The sequence below is a fragment of the Schistocerca cancellata genome, chromosome 4, assembly GCF_023864275.1.
Source record: "Schistocerca cancellata isolate TAMUIC-IGC-003103 chromosome 4, iqSchCanc2.1, whole genome shotgun sequence".
Lineage (NCBI taxonomy): Eukaryota > Metazoa > Arthropoda > Insecta > Orthoptera > Acrididae > Schistocerca > Schistocerca cancellata.
Window position 1 is genome coordinate 577,216,137 of NC_064629.1, and position 21,222 is coordinate 577,237,358.

A 21,222-nucleotide genomic window follows, 5' to 3' on the forward strand; every position below is an offset into this window, starting at 1 on the left:
TCTTATCTTGGTGGTCCTTCCGCGAAATGTAAGTTGGCGGCAGTAAAATTGTACTGCAGTCAGCCTCAAATGCTGGTTCTATAAATTTCCTCAGTAGCGATTCACGAAAAGATCGCCTCCTTTCCTCTAGAGACACCCACCCGAGTTCCTGAAGCATTTCCGTAACACTCGCGTGATGATCAAACCTACCAGTAACAAATCTAGCAGCCCGCCTCTGAATTTCTTCTATGTCCTCTCTCAATCCGACCTGATAGGGATCCCAAACGCTCGAGCAGTACTCAAGAATAGGTCGTATTAGTGTTTTATTAGCGGTCTCCTTTACAGATGAACCACATCTTTCCAAAATTCTACCAATGAACCGAAGACGACTATCCGCCTTCACCACAACTGCCATTACATGGTTGCCCCACTTCATATCGCTCTGCAATGTTACGCCCAAATATTTAATCGACGTGACTGTGTCAAGCGCTGCTCTACTAATGGAGTAGTCAAACATTACAGGATTCCTTTTCCTATTCATCTGCATTAATTTACATTTATCTATATTTAGAGTTAGCTTCCGTTCTTTACACCAATCACAAATCCTGTCCAAGTCATCTTGTATCCTCCTACAGTCACTCAACGACGACACCTTCCCGTACACCACAGCATCATCAGCAAACAGCCGCACATTGCTATCCACCCTATCCAAAAGATCATTTATGTAGATAGAAAACAACATCGGACCTACCACACTTCCCTGGGACACTCCAGATGATACCTTCACTTACTTAAGAAGTCTTCGAGCCACTCACATATTTGGGAACCAATCCCATATGCTCGCACCTTAGTTAGGAGTCTGCTGTGAGGCACCGAGTCAAACGCTTTCCGGGAGTCAATGAATATGGCCTCCGTCTGCTACCCTTCATCCATGGTTCGCAAGATATCATGTGAAAAAAGGGCGAGTTGCGTTTCGTAGGAGCGATGCTTTCTAAAGCCGTGCTGATGCATGGACAGAAACTTCTGCGTCTCAAGGAAATTCATTATATTCGAACTGAGAATATTTTCGAGAATCCTCCAACAAACCGATGTTAAGGATATTGGCCTGTAATTTTGAGGATCCGTCCTTCTACCCTTCTTATATACAGGCATCACCTGCGCTTTTTTCCAGTGGCTCGGGACTTTACGTTGGGCAAGAGATTCGCGATAAATGCAAACTAAGTAAGGAGCCAATGCAGTAGAGTACTCTCTGTAAAACCGAATTGGAATCCCATCAGGACCTTGCGATTTATTTATTTTCAACCCATTTAGCTGTTTCACAACCCCAGGGATGTCTATCACTATGTCCTCCGGGAATCTGTACAAGACTCAAACGGTGGTATGTTTGAACGATCCTCTTGCGTGAAAGATTTCTCAAATGCTAAATTTAAAATTTCAGCTTTCGTTTTTCTGTCTTCCATTGCCAGGCCAGACTGATCAGTGAATGACTGGATGGAAGCCTTCGACCCGCTTACCGATTTTACGTAAGACCAGAATGTCCTTGGGTTTTCAGCAAGATCTTTTGCATAGGTATGACGGTGGTAGTGGTTGAATGCTTCGCGCATCGCTCTTTCTACAGCAGCACGAATCTCTACTAACTTTTGCCTGTCCTCATTCTCCCGATCTTTCTCGTACCGCGAGTGCAACTGCCTTTGCTTCCTGAGCATTCTCCGAATTGCGCTGTTAAGCCACGGTGGGTCTTTTCCGTCCGTAACCCACTTTTTCGGCACATACTTGTCCAATGCGTGATTTACAATGTGTTTAAAATTTGCCCATAATTCCTCCACGTCCATCGTACCGGAAGTAAGTGAAGTCGATTCATTTACTAAGTGGGATGCTAACAACTGCTTATTTGCTCTTTCTAGTAAGAATACTATCCTAGCCTTCTTGACCGACTTTTTAACTTTCGTAACCATAGTCGTAATGACAACATCATGTTCACTAAACCTGTCTCAACACTGACACCGTCGATGAGGTCTGGTCTGTTCGTGGCTACCAGATCTAAAATATTTCCATTGCGCGTTGGCTGTCGATTTAGCTGCTCAAGACATTTTTCGGATAATGTGTTCAAAAGTAATTCACACGAAGGCTTGTCTGTATCACCTGTAATGAATCCATAGACATCCCAGTCTATACTAGCTAGGTTGAAGTCGCCTCCGACTAATATAGCATGATCCTGGTACTTCTGCGATACAGAATGTAGACTCCCTTTGAATGATTCTAGAACTGTCACGGTGGAACCTGGTGGCCGGTAATAACACTCCACAATTAACTTTATTTCCCCTAGCACTGTTAAACGTGTCCAGATAACTTCACAATCACATTCTACTTCGACCTCAGTAGACACAATATTTTTGTCAACTGCAATGAGGACACCACCTCCTACGGTGTCTAATCTGTCTTTCCGATACACGTTCCAACCCTCACGAAATATTTCAGAACTTCCTATCTCAGGGTTCAGCCAGGTCTCAGTCCCGAGAATAATTTGCGCGCCACACGGTTCCTGGAGGGCAGTAAATTCAGGAAATTTATTCCGAACACTCTGAAAATTCACTACTAATATTTTGATAGCTGAAGTGTCTTTACACTGAGCGTGTCCTAATTTCCCTGCCTGCACGTCGACTGGTGAGTGTTCATCGGGACACCTCGCACTACTGCCTAACCTGAAAAACCTCCATGCGCACGCCACTAGTAATCTGCTACCCGTGTAGCTGCTTCCTTTGTGTAGTGCACACCTGATCTATCTAGGGGCGTCCTACAATTCCCCACCCAATAGCGCAAGTCTAGAAATCTGCAGCCAAGACCGTCACAGGGTCGACGATGCCTCTAGCTGAGACACTGCACTCGGCTCCAAACCAAAGGACCCCAATCCACTCTGGGAACGATGCTGCAAATAGAGAACTCTGCTTGCACCCCGCGTGCGATGCCAGTGGTCTTCACCAAATCCGCCAGCCGCCTGTACGAACTGAGGATCGCCTCAGAACCCAAGCGACAGGCAACATTGGTGCCGACGTGAGCAACTACTTGGAGACGACTGCACCCCGTACGCTCGACAGCCGCAGGCAAAGCCGCCTCCACATCTTGGATGAAGCCCCCCGGCAGACAAACCGAGTGCACGTTGGATTTATTTCCCGCCCTGTACGCTATTTCCCTAAGGGGCTCCATCACCCGCCTAACGTTGGAGCTCCCAATAACCAACAAGCCTTTGCCCCCATGTGCCTGCTCGGGCCCTGCTCAAGGAGCGGCCACGTGCCCACTGACAGGATTAACGGGCGAGGCCAGTCGGCCAGCCTCCACATTGGCCCTGCGCCTCGAGCGACGCGAACGCGTTGCAGTCCGCCACTCACCCTGAGGTGAGGGCGGCCCCAAAGCGCCGGGTACACTAGAAGGTGCCTCGGCGGCTGAGTCAGCGGACGCAGCAAGCGACACCTGGGGTGTCTCAAGCGACGCGCCAGACCCTCGGCCGTCGCTGCACCTCGAGGCAGCAGCCTGAAGGCGGCTGACCGTGGCCAACAACACGCTCAGCTGCTCGCGAACTGCGGCCAGTTCCTCCTGCGCCCGCACACAGCACGCACACACTCTATCCATCCTACCGCTAATATCTAGCGACTCCGCGAATTTATACTCTACAGCTATCAATAATCAATATTACTCCTCTCAAATACGAGAATACGCAAGGATTTTTTGTAATTAAATATGCAAGCGCACAAACACTCGGAAAGAAATTAAGAATCAAACTACAAAACAAATATGAAAGCTAAATATGCGACTCGCTACTGCACTGCTGCTGCACTGATACTTCACCAGCGGCTGCTCAGGGCAAGGAGTGTCATAGGCTTACTGTGATGTTTCTGTTAATGCTCGTTTCCGATTAATTATACAATAACGTTGTAGATATACAATTGATGCCTATTGTCATGTGTCTCCCCCTCCCCTTATTATGTCATACAAGAAAGTTTCCTCAGCTCGTCTACACCGCGGCTAAGAACAGCAGTGGAAGGTGATCGGGTATTGGCAGCTCGGAACGATTACAAACCTATGAAATGCTCCATCGTTCTCATCATCATATCATAGACTGCTAAGTAACTGTATTTTTTTTCAGGAAAAATTATTTAAATGAGCTGGGAATAAATAAGCGATGTGACTAAAAATGTTAGAGTGTACTTTATATTTTCGGTTGTTCTACGCAGTAAAGATGGATAAAATTGGAAGAGGTAAGTCGAAGAAAGAAAGTATTTAAATTGACTGAAATGAAATAGAAAATCTGATATTTAGTTTTGCTTTAAATAAGAGTTTACTTTTACTCAGCTTGTCGTTGGCATCATCACCATCTCCATCATCATCACCATCATCATCGTACAGTTCCATTTTCCAAGGTACTGTTAATGAGTCTTTTCCACCTTCTCCTACGCATGTATAAACTGTCTCGGAAAACATCATCCCTTGTCCTTCTTCTGATAGCGATGTCATCCTCGATCATGTTCAACCAACGATTTCCGGATCTTCCTACAGGACGTTTTCCCTCCACCTATCTTTCAAAATTTATTTAGACTGTTCTTGTAGCCTCCAAACTCATTACATGGCCGTACCACCGTAGTATAGCTGTGCCGATTCGGTCTAAAAGGGATGTCTTGACTGCGTTAGTTGAAAGCACTACATGTGGCTATCTTGTCCGAAGTAAACTTTACGGGCAAATCTTTATTGTTTGTGACGTTCTTGGGAGAAAAACTTTTGTGTCTTTATCAGCTGATATATTTTCATCGGCGTAAGTTTGGTTTATGGCCAAATGAGACCAGCCAAATGGTTTGACGGACCACTCGCACTTAACAGCCTGCTACAACGAATGTGTACAATGCCCTTCTACGAAACGTGCTCGAGGCAGCAGACAGTAAGTAAATCGCCATGGCTTTTACGTTATACCGCATTTTACCAATACACAGAGTTCTAATTTGCATATATTACTTGCCCTAAAGTACTAACTAAATTCATTAGAACTACACTGCTGGCGACTGAAATTGCAGCACCAGGAAGGTGGCATGCAACAGACGTGAAACTGGCACCAAGTGTTCCACATGCTTGGATATGCAACTGATAAACATTGCAGCACAGCCGCTCTTTGTATGTAGGAGCAACGTTATCTACATTCTACATATCAGGAGGGATACGCAGTAGGTTTCTCACTCAGAAGTGGTTCTTACTGTTGTTTGTTTGTGAGAAGATAGTGTTATTCTTCGAGTAATCAGGTGAAATGAGTAGCAGCACGTGATTCCAAAACGGAATATCGAAACTGTTGTTATCTGTTCCGCTATACTGCCGTCTGCGTTGGTTAGGATATCACTACTGTCATTTTGATATGGTATCGGTACGTTTATTGACTCCAAAAGGGCTACACTCACGCCATGCAGCATCTCAACGTCCGAGAAGGTAAGCATATTATTTGCAATGCTGTGCAGAATTGTACAGCCACATCACGTACCTTGTAACAGGAAATGGTCTTGTTATCAGCAAGTAAAGTATCCATATGTACAAAGTTTTTGACAATGTTGACTGGAATACCCTCTTCGAAATCCTGAAGGTAGCAGGAGTAAAATGCAGGGGCGAAAGGCTATTTACAAACTGTACAGAGACCAGCCGGCAGTTATAAGAGTAAAGGGCATGAAAGGGAAGCAGTGGTAGAGAAGGTTCAAATGGCTCTGAGCACTATGGGAGTTAACTTCTGTGGTCATCAGTCCCCTAGAACTTAGAACTACTTAAACCTAACTAACCTAAGGACATCACACACATCCATGCCCGATGAGAAGGGAGTAATACAGGGTTGGAGACTATCCACGATGTTATGCAATCTGTACGTTGAGCAAGCAGTAAGTTAAATAAAAGAAAAATTTGGAGTAGGAATTAAAGCCCAAGGAGAAGAAATAAAAACTTGGAGGTTTGCCGAAGACATTGTGATTCTGTCAGATATAGCAAAGGACTTGGAAGAGCAGTCGAACGGAATGAGCCCGATCTTGAAAGGAGGATATAATACGAACATCAACAAAAGCAGAACGAGCGTAATGGAATGTAGTCGAATTAAATCAGGTGATGCTGAGAGAATTAGATTAGGAAACGAGACACTTAAAGTAGTAGATGAGGTTTGCTATTAGGACAGAAAAGTAACTGATGAAGACAGCAGTAGAGAGGATATAAAATGTAGATTGGGAATGGCGAGAAAAGCATTTCTGAAGAAGAGAAATTTGTTAACATTGGGTATAGATTTGAGCGTAAGGAAGTACTTCCTGGAAGTATTTGTATGGGGTGTGTGGAACTGAAACATAGACAATAAAGCCGGCCGGAGTGGCCGAGCGGTTCTAGGCGCTACAGTCTGGAACCGCGCTACCGCTACGGCCGCAGGTTCGAATTCTGCCTCGGGCATGGATGTGTGTGATGTCCTTGTGTTAGTTAGGTTTAAGTAGTTCTAACTTCTAGGGGACTGATGACCTCAGAAGTTAAGTCCCATAGTGCTCAGAGCCATTTGAACCATAGACAATAAACAGTTTAGACAAGAAGAGAGTAGAAGGTTTTGAAACGTGGTGCTACAGAAGAATGGTGAACAATATATGGGTAGATGACGTAATTAATGAGGAGGTATTTAATAGAACTGCGGAGCAAGGAAATTTGTGGCACAACCTGACTAGAAGAGGGAATCGGTCGGTAGGACACATCCGAGACCTCAAGGGATCACCAGTTTAGTACTGGAGGGAAGTCTGTTGGTGAAAATCGTAGACTGAGACCAAGAGATGAATACAGTAAGTAGATTCAGAACGATGTAGGTTGCACTTGTTACTCAGAGATGAAGATGCTTGCACAGAAGTGTAGCTTGGAGAATTGCATGAAACCAATCATTGGACTGAAGACCACAACCACAACATGTACAGTGCAACAATTTCTGGAGCACCACGGATTGTCAGCACGATCACTGTTGTCGCGGCTTCACTTTTGCTTGTTTATCTATTAGTAGCTGTTTTTGCATTTGAGATGCGCAATGGAAGAAACTGCCTTCAGTGTTTCAGAGTCATTATATTATTATTATTATTATTATCGTTACAATCCACAGCACACTAATCAAAAAATTCCGTCGTTTATAAACAGTTCTCTCTATAGCTGCAAACCCAACACTACATTTTTCTACTTAACTACTTGAAAAGAACAAAAAGAATTAATGAAAAGTAAGGGGTGGGGAGAAGGAGGAAAGGTAATGGCAAGGAGAGAATGAGATTGTAGCTTGACAGAAACTTGCTTTTCTCATGCAAAAGTTAGAACTAATAAAACTAACAGAAATGTGAAAAATGGCCTTAGTAAAATTTACTAAGCCTAGGTGGTAATTGTTCGTAATTCTGTTATTGTTTTAACTGCATTTGCTCAATTGTAGTCTATCAATCGCAGTCTATAAGTCCGTATCCGAAACGCTGCAGCAACCCTAGCAAACAGTTTAGGACCCGGAAAACGTTACCTCCTTCATTTTTGTGCATTCCCACACTGATCTTCATGTTGTTGGCAGACGAGGTGTCATCCATCGGATGTCACTGAAGTCCTCCTCGTAGACGTATTCTCTCACATTTTACCGCTGGAGTTCACACAAGGATGGAATCGCTAGTACTAAAAGCAACTAAGGAGTCGATACTCATGATATGTACTAGGAACATAATGCTGTCCGTGCCAAATGATGGTGTCGGTCATCTTTGTTCTGCAGTGTTCCCTTTGATAATGGGTCTACAGTGAAGCGGTACTGTTACGCATTACCTAACTTCGTGTTATTTTCCATTCTGAAAGTTCAAATGGTTCAAATGGCTCTGAGCACTATGGGACTTAACATCTGTGGTCATCAGTCCCCTAGAACTTAGAACTACTTAAACCTAACTAACCTAAGGACATCACGCACATCCATGCCCGAGGCAGGATTCGAACCTGCGACCGTAGCAGTCCCGCTGTTCCGGACTGATCGCCTAGAACCGCTAGACCACCGCGGCCGGCCCATTCTGAAAGAAAAAATACTTTATCAGCCTTCACACGGCAAATGTTTCCGACACTCAGTGCAGAGCAGTACTCGCTCTCGTACTTCGAAAACAGTACGGTCTTTTAAACTGATACCCCAACATCAACAGAGTGTCTTTGATTGAGGCATTCTATCATTAGATGGTCAGGTGCTCCCATTTCTCTGGAAATGCATCTGTCGTTGCTTCTTACACTGACATTGTGGAGATTATTTGGATAAGGTCCGTGTTCCGTAAGCATGCGGACCAACACCTTCGAAAGAGTTAGGTGACTCATTTTTGCACATTCCCTAACGTCTGGCAGAATACTGTAGACTCTTTTTCCGGAACTCTTAGTGCTCCAGATTCACTGAGTTTCATCAGCAATCTACGTATTTAGCTCTTCCTTGTCAGTGATTAGGTCACAGTTTATTTCCACTACATTTTCCAAACTGCGTCTTCTGGGTCAAAATTAGGCTCTCCTTCTCTTGATCTACAGATCTATCGGATACGTCTGAAGTGACAGCCCCAGGGTCATTCTACCGATATGGACCGGATGGCATCAGCGATCGTTATAACATTGTGCTGCATCCTATGGAGGATTTGAGAATTTTTCAAATGCTAAGGTTTATAGTAAACAAAGTTCCCACCTAGCAAAAATGGCTCTGAGCACTATGCGACTTAACTTCTGAGGCCATCAGTCGCCTAGTACTTAGAACTAATTAAAGCTAACTAACCTAAGGACATCACACACATCCATGCCCGAGGCAGGACTCGAACCTGCGACCGTAGCGGTCGTTCGGCTCCAGACTGTAGCGCCCTGAACCGCACGGCCACTCCGGCCGGCTCCCACCTAGCGTTCATAGTCATTGATGATAAGTCTAGAAATCAATGGCTGTTTTGTATTGAGTGGTTTTACCTTTGCATATGTCATGAGTGTTAATCTTAAGAATACGCGCGAGCGGATAGATTGTAACGCAGCGAGTGGAACCGAAGGCGGTGTCCTCTGATGGCATTGGCAGCACCATCCATAATACACGGCCCACTCACATTAATGTGATAACCGCCGATGTTCCACGTCAACGTGCAATAACCACTCACAGACGGCAGGTGGCAGCAGTAGTAGTAGAGTGAATATAAAGCGTGTCGGGGCGACATGGATAACAGCGCAGTCATTATTGCAGTCCGGGAACTGTGGTATACCATGGACCATAGGTGACAAGGGTGAACGACGGTTGCTGTGATGTGCAGGAGCGAATAGATATGCAACCGTTGAGCAACTGACCGCCCAGATGATCTTAAGGAATGCCAACAGTCTCTTCTCAACGACCGTTCAGCAAACATAGCTGCGTATGGGCTTCCGCAGTAGGCACGTGGTGCAAGCACCCATGCTGACTGCTACTCATTGTCAACGAAGGCTTGAATTTGCACGACAGTACCGCAGCTGGACGTCCACTGAGCGGCGACAGGTGGTCTCTTCAGATGGATCGCATCTCAGGCTCCATCTGTGCACAGGGCTATTGGCGAGTACGGCGTAATACGTCTGAAAGCAAACACCCTGCGACAATCGTCGGAACGGCTCAGGCTGGAAAGGAAAATGTTAAAAATGGTTCTGAGCACTATGGGACTTAACTTCTGAGGTCATCAGTCCCCTAGAACTTAGAACTACTTAAACCTAAGGACAGCACACACATCCATGCCCGAGGCAGGATTCGAACCTGCGACCGTAGCGGTCACTCGGTTCCAGACTGTGGCGTCTAGAACCGCTCGGCCACACCGGACCGCGGAAAATGTTAGCGGAATTCTATGTACCCAGTTCTGTCCTCTGGCAGTAGTTTTCATAGCAGGTACCTCACCGACATTTCCCAGTTTGTCTGACTGTGCTGTAGCTGTAGGGTATTCTCGAGGTTCGTACCTTGTACCTATGTAATTACGCTGCTAGAAGTTCTCATTTCATTTTGCGTAAACTGTGTCTTTGCTTCATTGGAATGTTATCGTCTAACACGTAATTCTACCTCTCCCACGGCATAGGGCTGAGAGATTAGTAAGTGAGCAGGACACCGCCATTAGTAACTCGAAACATGGAAAAAGAGGGTGGAAGTACCTGTTGGTACACGCCAATGGACGGCTACGCGCCCAGACGCTGGTCCATAACTATCTGCACATAGCCAAAGTCGCTTACATCAGTGAATATCTCCAGCATCGTCTCTGCTTCAATAATATATAAGGGGAGATAAAAAAAATTCCGTTCGAAAGCCCTACAGTGCAGCATCGATATGCCAATCAGGCAGAATCGCCTTGAGCACTGAGGCAACAATCCCACTGACGCACCAGGTTGAAGATAACCATCTGGTACAAGAACGTGTCCAGCTGCGTGAAGAAGTCTGCAACTACTTGTTGCACACCTTTTTCAGACAGGAACTGTCAACACTTCAAGCCCTTTTTAAGGGTTGGAATGCGTGAGAATCGTATGAGGAGAGCTCAGGATTATATAACGGGAGCTCGAGTGTCTCCCACTTGTCCGTAATGGATGAGGGTGGCCTCCTAGATTGACAGACGTTCAGTGTCAAACCACGACCAGCACGGAACTTGGTGCACCATTCCACCACTTTTCGAAAGACATGCTGCACCATACACATTCTTCATTGTCCGATGGATATCTACAAGTATTTGTCCTTCGTATGCCAAGAAAAGATTCACAGTACGTTGCTAATAACGTCGGAATAGTTCACGTTTCCGCAATTATCGCACATACGTTGGTAAGACATGATGCCACACTAATCGCTCGCCTACATGTCAGTGATTATATAATCACATCGGAGTCGCGCTATGTTGCTTATACGCTGCGGCCAGCCCCCCCCCCCGCCCCCCCCCCCCCCCCGCCACCACCCCCCCTTACATGTTCCTTACCGCGTCAAGTGTCGTCGGAAAAGTCAGCAAGTGGAATTCAACCTCGAGGTGCCTTGCACGGTATTCCTGAAAGTGGAAGAACAAGTATCCTGGCTCAGGGCCACGTCTGAGCTTAGACCAGTATATGTATATTTTTATTTATAACAACTAAGGACACCATTGAAAATCTCCGCTACATGCGATTTCCACTGTTTTATTTCTTTTTCTTGTGTTAAATCTAGGCGTATTTTTCTGGCCGCTTCCAATAGAAAAACGACCCTTCCAGGCTATAGCACCTGGCGAAGAATGAGACACACGTACAGTTCATGTAGTAGCATCTGTGAGTGTGCTGTCCGTGTGTGACGGAACTAACATCAGACTTTAATGCTGGGCAGAGTACAAGTGTCCTTTCAACCTCCAGATGTGTTAGACCGGGTTCAGATCTGACGAGAATGGGGGCCAGCACATCAATTGTATCTCACCACTGTGTTTCCCGAATCACTCCATCATATTCCTGGCATTGTGACATGGCGCATTATCTTGCTGAAAAATGCCACTACCGTCGGGATAAATGATCGTCATGGAGAGGTGTACCTGGTGTACAACCAGTGTAGAATACTCCACGGCCGTCTGGACCCATGTAGGCCCACGTGAAAGTTTCCCGTAGCATAGTGCCCCCAGCTTGTCTCCGTCCCGCAGTAAGATAGTCAAGCAGCTATTTCCCTGGAAGACGGGAAGACGCCGAATTTGCGAAATCCAATCGGCATGATGTAAAAGGTACCGGGATTCGTCAAACCATGCAACGCTCTGTCACTGCGGCAACGTCCAGTGCCAATGGTCACGTGCCAATTCCTGTCGTAGTTGCCGATGTAGTGGTGTTAACATTGGCACATGCACGGGTCGTCGGCTGCGGAAGCCCATCAAATGATTCAAATGGCTCTGAGCACTATGGGACTTAACTTCTAAGGTCATCAGTCCCCTAGAACTAAGAACTACTTAAACCTAACTAATCTAAGGACATCACACACATCCATGCCCGAGGCAGGATTCGAACCTGCGACCGTAGCGGACGCGCAGTTCCAGATTGTAGTGCCTAGAACCGCTCGGCCACCCCGGCCGGCGGGAAGCCCATCGTTAGGAGTGTTCGGTGCACTGTGTGTTCAGACACACTTGTACTCTGCCGGCATTAAAGCCTGATGTTGCACTACTGGCCATTAAAATTGCTACACGACGAAGATGACGTGCTACAGACGCGAAATTTAACCGACAGGAAGAAGATGCTGTTATATGCAAATGATTATCTTTTCAGAGCATTCACACAAGGTTGGCGCCGGTGGCGACACCTACAACGTGCTGACATGAGGAAAGCTTCCAACCGATTTCCCATACACAAACAGCAGTTGACCGGCGTTGCCTGGTGAAACGTTGTTGTGATGTCTCGTGTGAATAAGGAATCGGTGGGTTCAGGAGGCTAATACGGAACGCCGTGCTGGATACCAACGGCCTCGTATCACTAGCAGTCGAGATGAAAGGCATCTTATCCGCATGGCTGTAACGGATAGTGCAGCCACGTCTTGATCCCTGAGTGAACAGATGGGGACGTTTGCAAGACAACAACCATCTGCACGAACAGTTCGACGACGTTTTCAGCAGCTTCGACTATCAGAGTGCAGACCATGGCTTTGATTACCCTTGACGCTGCATCACAGACAGGAGCGCCTGCAATGGTGTGCTCGACGGCGAACCTGGGTGCACGAATGGCATAACGTCATTTTGTCGGATGAATCCAGGTTCTGTTTACAGTATCATGATAGTCGCATCCGTGTTCGGCGACATCGCGGTGAACGCACATTGGAAGCGTGTATTCGTCATCGCCATACTAGCGTATCACCCGGCGTGAAGGCATGGGGTGCCATTGGTTACACGTCTCGGTCACCTCTTGTTCGCATTGACGGCACTTTGAACAGTGGATGTTACATTTCAGATGTGTTACGACCCTTGGCTCTACCCTTCATTCGATCCCTGCGAAACCCTACATTTCAGCAGGATAATGCACGACCGCATGTTGCAGGTCCTGTAGGGGCCTTTGTGGATACAGAAAATGTTTGACTGCTGCCCTGGCCAGCACATTCTCCAGATCTCTCACCAACTGAAAACATCTGGTCAATGGTGGCCGAGCAACTGGCTCGTCACAATACGCCAGTCACTACTCTCGATGAACTTTGGTATCGTGTTGAAGCTGCTTCGGCAGCTGTACCTGTACGCTCCGTCCAAGCTCTGTTTGACTCAATGCCCAGGCGTATCAAGGCCGTTCTTTCTAGGTACTGATTTCTCAGGATCTGTGCACCCAAATTGCGTGAAACTGTAATCACATGTCAGTTCTAGTGTAATATATTTGTCCAATGAATACCCGTTTATCATCTGCATTTCTTCTTGGTGTAGCAATTTTAATAGCCAGTAGTATAGCTCCGCGACAATTCGCCTCCTGTTCTACATCGGTCCTGCTTTATTTTTGGACTGTCTGATTTTCGTTATTGGATTACGTTCATTGCGTAGCTAACTACGATTCCTACAAAGATTACGATTTACGTTTACATCGACAGTAGCTTGGTGGTCATAATGTTCTGGCTGATCAGTGTAGATAACATTCATTCTGGACCCCATCTAAAGAAGTCGTCTGTGGAACTTCCTTCCTTTTACATGTTCTATAAATATTTACATTAAGATGAAAAGAGGTGTATGTTACATACGGTCTCTTTCAATAGCTAGAATTGTTAATAGGATAAGAGCAAAAAACAGAATTCACTGTCAAAACAAGACATAGTTTTAACACTACTATCGTTCATTACCCGAAACTGGGGAGTGTCTGGTAGATATTCCTTGCGCTTCGAGGTCCCCGCTTACTTTTCATAATGTCTGTCCTTACTGACTTCATTAATGAAATCTACATTTAATTACCATATGTTTACGTGCGTTGTATTACACTGGTGCGACAAAAAGGAAACAGAAAAGAAATGCTGCTACCAGAAACTGATAACAGCTGAGAGTTGTTACCTAGGGTGACATTTATCAAACAAATGATGCACTTACTTATGCGAGGAGAGCAACAAGAATATGGTAGTTCTACCCACCACCGCAGCGCATTTTTGCAGCGCTACGAAACATTCTTCACGCGATGTATTCCTGAGCCGTTTCGCAGAACCCATCAGTGGCAGGGAATCGTGTTGTGTTTCCGCGCATCTAAGCTGCTGAGAGCAGACAAACTGCAGGAGGCTTCCACCATTTGTCGCCCGCCCCACCTCATCCCCTTCACCATCCACCCTCATACCCCTGGCCACTAAATCCGCCACCAACACTCCCCCCGATACAAATCTTTCAACCTTCTACCCCCGTGCAGGCATTTGAAAACTCGTCCGCAGCGTCTTATGGTATTCTTTAAATTTATCTAAATATACTGAGAACGTAAATTAAGGCCACGTCATGTATTTCATGTATTTTATTAAAATGAGGGTAACGCAGATACATTTGTGCTACTTCAACTTTAGCAATCGCTGTGTTTGGAACGTATTGTAAATACGTTCGTACCCTTGTAAATCACAACAACAAAAATAAATACGTAAAGGTTAGGGAAACCCTTTCCGATGCCTACAGAATTAATTATACTATGGTAGCTCGTTTATGTTCTTAGAAAGAAATGATGCGAACAAATAACAACATAACAATGATTACTGTCTCTCCGTTCCCGTGGATAAAAAAAAGAACGACAAACAGAGAACACAATCCGCAGATAATGGACGTATATTCCACTACCATCAGTTTTATGTTAATCTGGAACTAGAGTCCTTTATTAGTTTGAGTATCATTAGTTTGAAATGGAAAGGCTATGTATACGACTAACAACGATACTCAGGAGTTGGTACCTAGGCAGGCTCCTTCCTATCAGTATTCATTTGTTAGCGAGTCCTGTCTTATGGCTAATAATCCATTTAAGTCAGCAAAATATCTTTGATTTATGCATTTTATTGTATCGTGTCACAAACAGAAATCTGTCCATGACATATATTTTTACAACAAAACTTAGTTGTAATGTGTATATTTGGCTACTAGTTTCTTCTTTGAAATCCACTTTCGAATGATTCTCATCTTATCTTTCCCAAGGTGGATTTCTTGAGTCCTAGAGGAGGTAGTATTGGTCAAAAACTTTGTGTGTCCAGACCCAATACCCCCTGCGATAAGTGCTGTTTTTCTTTTGGCTACTAGTAATAGTATTCGGTGATGCAGGCAGGATTCATAAGACATGTCGTAGTAAGTTACCACATCACGCACCTGGAGCAATCACGTAGCTGAGGCGATCATTTCAGTATGACTGTATGTGTAGGAACTGTCGGTACAGGCTCGTAGAGCCATTCACTTCATCACACAGATTAACAGGTTAACAGGTGTTGTGTATCTCCGATTTCTAAGGGATGAATTACCAGCGCTATTGGATAACGTTACCCTTGCAGAAAGACGACGACTGCGTTGCATGCACGGCTGGACACCACCTTATTTTCTACAGATCGCACGACAGTACCTCGTCGCAACGTTTCAGGGGCGTTGCACTGGTCGAGGAGGTCCATCAGTATGGCCTCTAAGGTCACCGGAGCTGAAACCGTTAGGTTTAAGGCTGTGGTGATGTTTGAAGTTACTAGTGTCTGCCCAATCCATCGATAATGTGCAAACGTTACAGGAACTTGTGATCAATGAATGTGGCGCTAACAGAATGGAGCCAGGTGTATTTGAAAGAGAGAGCAATTCACTGCGAAAATGGGCTGAAGTATGCGTGGTAAGAACATGCAGCACTGCCTGTAGTATCCACTTCTACGTAAAAAATGGGAATGAGAGAGAAGATTGGCCCATATCTCAACAGGCCCTGGTTTTCGGACATACTACAGGAACGTTCCTTCTAGTTTTGGTGATTACCATTTCCTGCAGTCAGTTCGTGTACCACTGACTATCAGTGTAATAATTCTACAAATCATATAACATAAAGCATAAACCACAAGTTTCTACCACAAGTACCGGGTATAACGGGTATAAGTGCAGACATTTTTATATGTGGTATCTTAATATGTACACACATAATTGTGTTGGTCGCTTTTTCTCTGCCTCTAGCAGTGTTACCACAAACGTGTCGCAAGCTTTACGACCGGAAATTTTCTGCACGGTCGTAACTGCACCACTAAGTGAACTATACCTGTCAGTATAGACTAACCGTTTTGCGTCGACGCAGCCACACTTCAATACCTGTACCGCTACCTAGGGAAAAATAAGCATTAATGCCTTGCTCTTGCCACATGTACTTTGATGTACTGCCCATCCCGAAAACCTACGAACTGTAATAGCTGTAACTATCAGTCTGCAAATGACGTAAATACCAGTTGCAGCCTGTACAATCTTAGTGCACATAATATTAGTCATCATACTGAAAGAGCAAAATGGTCGCTTTGGAGTGCTTTAAAGGAGTAGATGATGTAGAATTGGTACAAAGCGCTCATTCGACCCTCCACCGCTGCCTAACTCATTGCAGCAGTGAGTATGTGCCAGTCGGTTGTATGCAGTAAGCTCATTTAAGATAGGTCGTGCTGTAGATGTGACAGAATGGCAGAAAGCATTCATCGTGTTAGAAGTTGCCCACTACCACACCGCGATTGAAATTTCCTGATTTGTTGGTTTATCAATGCTTACTGTCTCAAGATTCTAACCGACAGGGATCGATGATGGACATCATGCTTTTTTAATGACAACTGGTTGCAAACCCGGCAGGGATTGCTGCTGTCATTGACTGCATGTCAGTCTCAAATAGCTACCGGGCGAACATTGCGAAGGGAACTCCATGCAAGAGACATTTTGGGTAGGGTACCCCGGAAAAGGCCTGCGCTTGCAGCCGTACGGCTACAATGGGCCAAACAACAAGAAGCTGGCCAGCAGCTGACTGGAGGTATGTAGTCTGAAGCGACGAATGGTAATTTTTATTCTTTTCAAACGAAGCTAGACGCGGATGTTTCGACGGCTGATTGAGGTGCTTAACATGCAATGTGTTCAAGGTGTCGTTCTGGCCAGAGATGGTTCTATGATGTTTTAGTGGCGTTTTTCGTACTCTGACTAGGATCAACTCACTTAGATTTCTGAGATCATGTATCATGATGCGTACTTAAAAATTCACTGTGACTGCGTACTGCCCTTTCCTCTACATATTCGTGCTGAATATAGTGTGGAGCCTTCCATGTTACAAGGTGTTCACAGGGCTCAAGCAAAAGTTTCTAATTTGAAGAACACTCAATCATCCCATTGCACCCAGACTGGTCCGCTAATTCAGCAGATCTTAATCCCAGATTAAATGGTTCATATGGCTCTGAGCACTATGGGACTTAACATATGAGGTTATCAGTCCCCTAGAACTTAGAGCTACTTAAACCTGACTAACCTAAGGACATCACACACATCCATGCCCGAGGCACGATTCGAACCTGCGATCGTAGCAGTCGCGCGGTTCCGGACTGAAGCACCTAGAACCGCTCGGCCCACAGAGAAAATGTCTGGGGCTATGTGCAACATGGAGTGAAACATAGCTGTCAACATGCTCGCGATTTTGCACTCGTAAGGGATGTAATCAGTAATGAGATATTTCATCTTGATATGCCATACCTGAAGAAACTTGTGTAGCACCATCCTTCTCGGTGAATAGTGGCCATTATAACGGCCAGAGGCGATGTGACAGTGTATTAGTGTGACGCCTCCTGGGAATCACTAACTTTTTTCCAGTGTGCCAAATGGCCTGTGACATCGTCCATCTAATTTAATCAAATATTTCTTTCTTCTTTCTTTTGCTTATGCCTTTGTCCTGCAGTTTTCGCAGGGTCAGCGTGGTTACAATCGGATTTGCAAGATTAATTTGAAGGGAGTGGCTGGATGCCCTTCCTGCCGCCACCTCATACCCCATGAGATGGAATCAGTGAACCCCAGCTGTCTGCGTCTGGTGTAAATCATGAAATAGTGCGAACGTGTTTCAGATGTCTGCGAGTCGTGTAACTGAGCTGGGACGTGGGGACCAGCCCGGTATTCACCTATTGGGATGTGGAAAACCGCCTAAAAACCACATCCAGGCTGGCCAGCACACCAGCTCTCGTCGTGAATCCGCCAGGCGGATTCGATCCGGGGCCAGCGCGCCTACCTGAGTTCAGGAAGCAGCGCATTAGCGCTCTCGGCTAACCTGGCGGGCGCATCTAATTTCAACAAATAAAACAAAGAAAAGCAATATTCTCATTGCACTGAATCTAGAACTTATGATTAGGGATCAGGAAAGAGAAATAATTAATTCATTGCACATTCAGAGCATCACTCATAAGGTATGTGTGTGTAATTTACAAGCACACGCTAAGAAATAATGCCTTCGAACTATTATATGAAAAATCTTATAGATTTTTGAACGAAATAAACTTCATTAACATCCTACATCTTCATTCTACATGTCTACATATGTACTTCTCAACACAGTCACCCTGGCGACGTCCGCAACTCGTGGTTGTGCGGTAGCGTTCTCGCTTCCCACGCCCGGGTTCCCGGGTTCGATTCTCGGCGGGGTCAGTGATTTTCTCTGCCTCGTGATGACTGGGTGTTGTCTGCTGTCCTTAGGTTAGTTAGGTTTAAGTAGTTCTAAGTTATAGGGGACTGATGACCATAGATGTTAAGTCCCGTAGTGCTTAGAGCCATTTGAACCATTTGAACCCTGGCGACGGCCATATTTCAACCAATGAGACACCATTTTGTTGATACCGTCGCTGGAGAATGTTTGACTTTGTAGACGGAGCCACAACCTCACCTTTGTTCGCATCACTCCATCAGTATAAAAGTGAAGTCGTCGAAGATGTTATTTAAGTTTTGGAAACAGATCAAAATCGGCTGGGGGCGGGTCGGGACTGCATGGAGGGTGATCGATGACAGTGAACCTAAGGCGTTGAACTGTTGCGGATATTGCAACGTTCATGTGTGGTCTAGCATTCTTCTATGGATTTTAATTGGAGAGACTTTTCTCTGGATAGAACTATTACAGCACACAGTTTCTAACGCATCGAGAGAGTTAGGTTTCACATCATCACGTTACATAGCACAATTCAGAGTCCTCTAGCGGCAGAGGGATGCAGCAACTTGAGTCAGCAAAGTGGGAAAGTCGACCGAGTAAAATACATGACATATACCGATATTGAGACCAAAATAAAAAATTCGAAGTCATAACTTTTCAGCATGCTGTCGTATTTTTGAAAAATTGCAGTTGCTTCTTAACTCTGGTTGCCAAATGTCTAAAAATAGCAATTTCAAAATTATTGTGCTCCTGAAATTATCATCAATAAATGTTATCTTATTCCTACGCACGTTCTAAGTCAGTCATAGTGTAAAGGAATTTTCCACTGCCACGTACCTTATATGGTTATTTTGAGTTCCAAGTCTGCCAAGATCATAATACATCAGTAGTTCATTTTTATTATCAATGCTTAGTGGCCTTTTTTGGAATTATATGGAAATGTTAACGTCACGTCATTGATGAGGCAGTTGGTAATTTAATTCTATTGACCTTTTCATCGATGTAGTGAAGAACGCAAGCCAGTATATCACTCTAGGAAATGACACCCGTGAAATAATTATTTTTTCACAACGATGAATGTGTCGCAGACGTTACTTGTGAGCTTATAAACATTGCGGGAAAAGTTAGAGCAGAAACGCCATGCAAGCGGGCGTCTCTGCTGCAGGCATTCGTTGTATGCATTCTTCTCTGCATCCGGGAAGAAGGAAGACTTAGGGAGCCCAAGTTCGGATTAGGAAATGATAGGAATGAAAAAAAAAACCATGTCGTTTTGGAATGACACTTTGCTAAATGTAAATCTCTATGGGAGAAACGGAATGCTGTCCCGTGACTTACCACTACGCCAGTTCTCGCGTCCTTTTTCTGGGACTCTGAAATGTAAATGTCATTTATATTATAAATAAGGTACCTACAGAAAAACAAATATGTCTAAATTTGGAAGTAAAAATGTAATCTGCGTTAAAAGCATGAATTCTTTGCTAAGAGTTAACATTGTGAGCAATCACCTGTCGTCGGAATATAATATGTTTCTGATATGTTGCTAAAAAAGCTAACAAATAGATCTATCTTTATCAAATCTGAGACAATAGTGTTTTTTGCGGTCTCTAAGGCTTCAGTTTGCGGTTTATGCTCATGCAAAGTGGCGAAACCGTAGCTACAGACCTGTATTCATTTTGACAATCACACAAATTTTAATACTGAAAAAATATTCAGTATACACGGCTCACGCTGAGATTGTCTGTTTTAAAAATCGTGTCGTGAGTTATTACTTTCTATAGAAATTTATCAAAAATTTCTGTGTTGCATCTTGACCTAATTATACATACTTAAAATAACACGGGGAAAAAACCACAAATGAATGACATCTTGAATCGAAAATGACAAGTAGGGAATCACTTAATGCATTCATGTGATAAGGTCTCATTTATATCCGACTGTACGACAATGTGGCCAGTTAGATGATTTAAACAATAAAAATATAAAATTTACTGAATTTAATCAAGGAAAAGAAGAAGCTGGATACAGTACAATGGACCACTTCCAAGTGTCGATCGGACCAAATGAATATGAACAATCACTTTGCCTTAGGCGTTTTAAGAAATCCGCGGAAAATCTAAAACTGTATGACTGCATGGGCACATGAAGCCGTCGACTGTAACCGGAATGCATGCTGAAGTCTGGAGAGGGGGGGGGGGCTGTATTCCTATATCCAGCACTGGATGTCAGATAGCCCATAATTGTGATGATTCATTTCTTTATACGAGATATTATACTTGAAGTGCTGCGTGATGCGAACTTGATGAACTGCTTGCATACGTGTCTACGTTTTATTTACTTGGTGGCAGTTTACCCCGGAACCAGGCTTTGTAGTTGACGTTAGTCGTTTTAAATATTCTTTTAAGTGCATCTCATCCATTCACATAATGTAGTAGAAACATGTGCCACGTCTGAAGGCTGTATTAATCCCTCATTGACACCCAAGTCGGACGGAGAGTCTTTTGATACACTTCGCCTAGCACAAAATAGAACAATAAATTTTGTTTGCATGTCAATCTTCTGCAGCAGCTGTTACAAACAATTATTATTGATTTTTTCATCTTAAGCTACTTGCAATTAAAGATTATTTTTCAAGAGACATATTTTGCCTTTATTTATAAGCATATTCTGTGGTCATTCTGGAGTTAT

At 44.5% G+C, this 21,222-nt stretch overlaps 1 protein-coding gene across 1 annotated transcript in view; it reads right to left on the reverse strand.

The window, feature by feature from the left end:
• Nucleotides 1-21,222, reverse strand: part of LOC126183892 (FMRFamide receptor) — a 1,121,637-nt gene that overhangs the window by 785,704 nt on the left and 314,711 nt on the right. Inside the window, exon 2 of the mRNA XM_049926214.1 lies at nt 19,873-19,907. The gene's annotated coding sequence lies outside the window, so the exon portion shown is untranslated. The remainder of the gene's footprint in view (nt 1-19,872; nt 19,908-21,222) is intronic.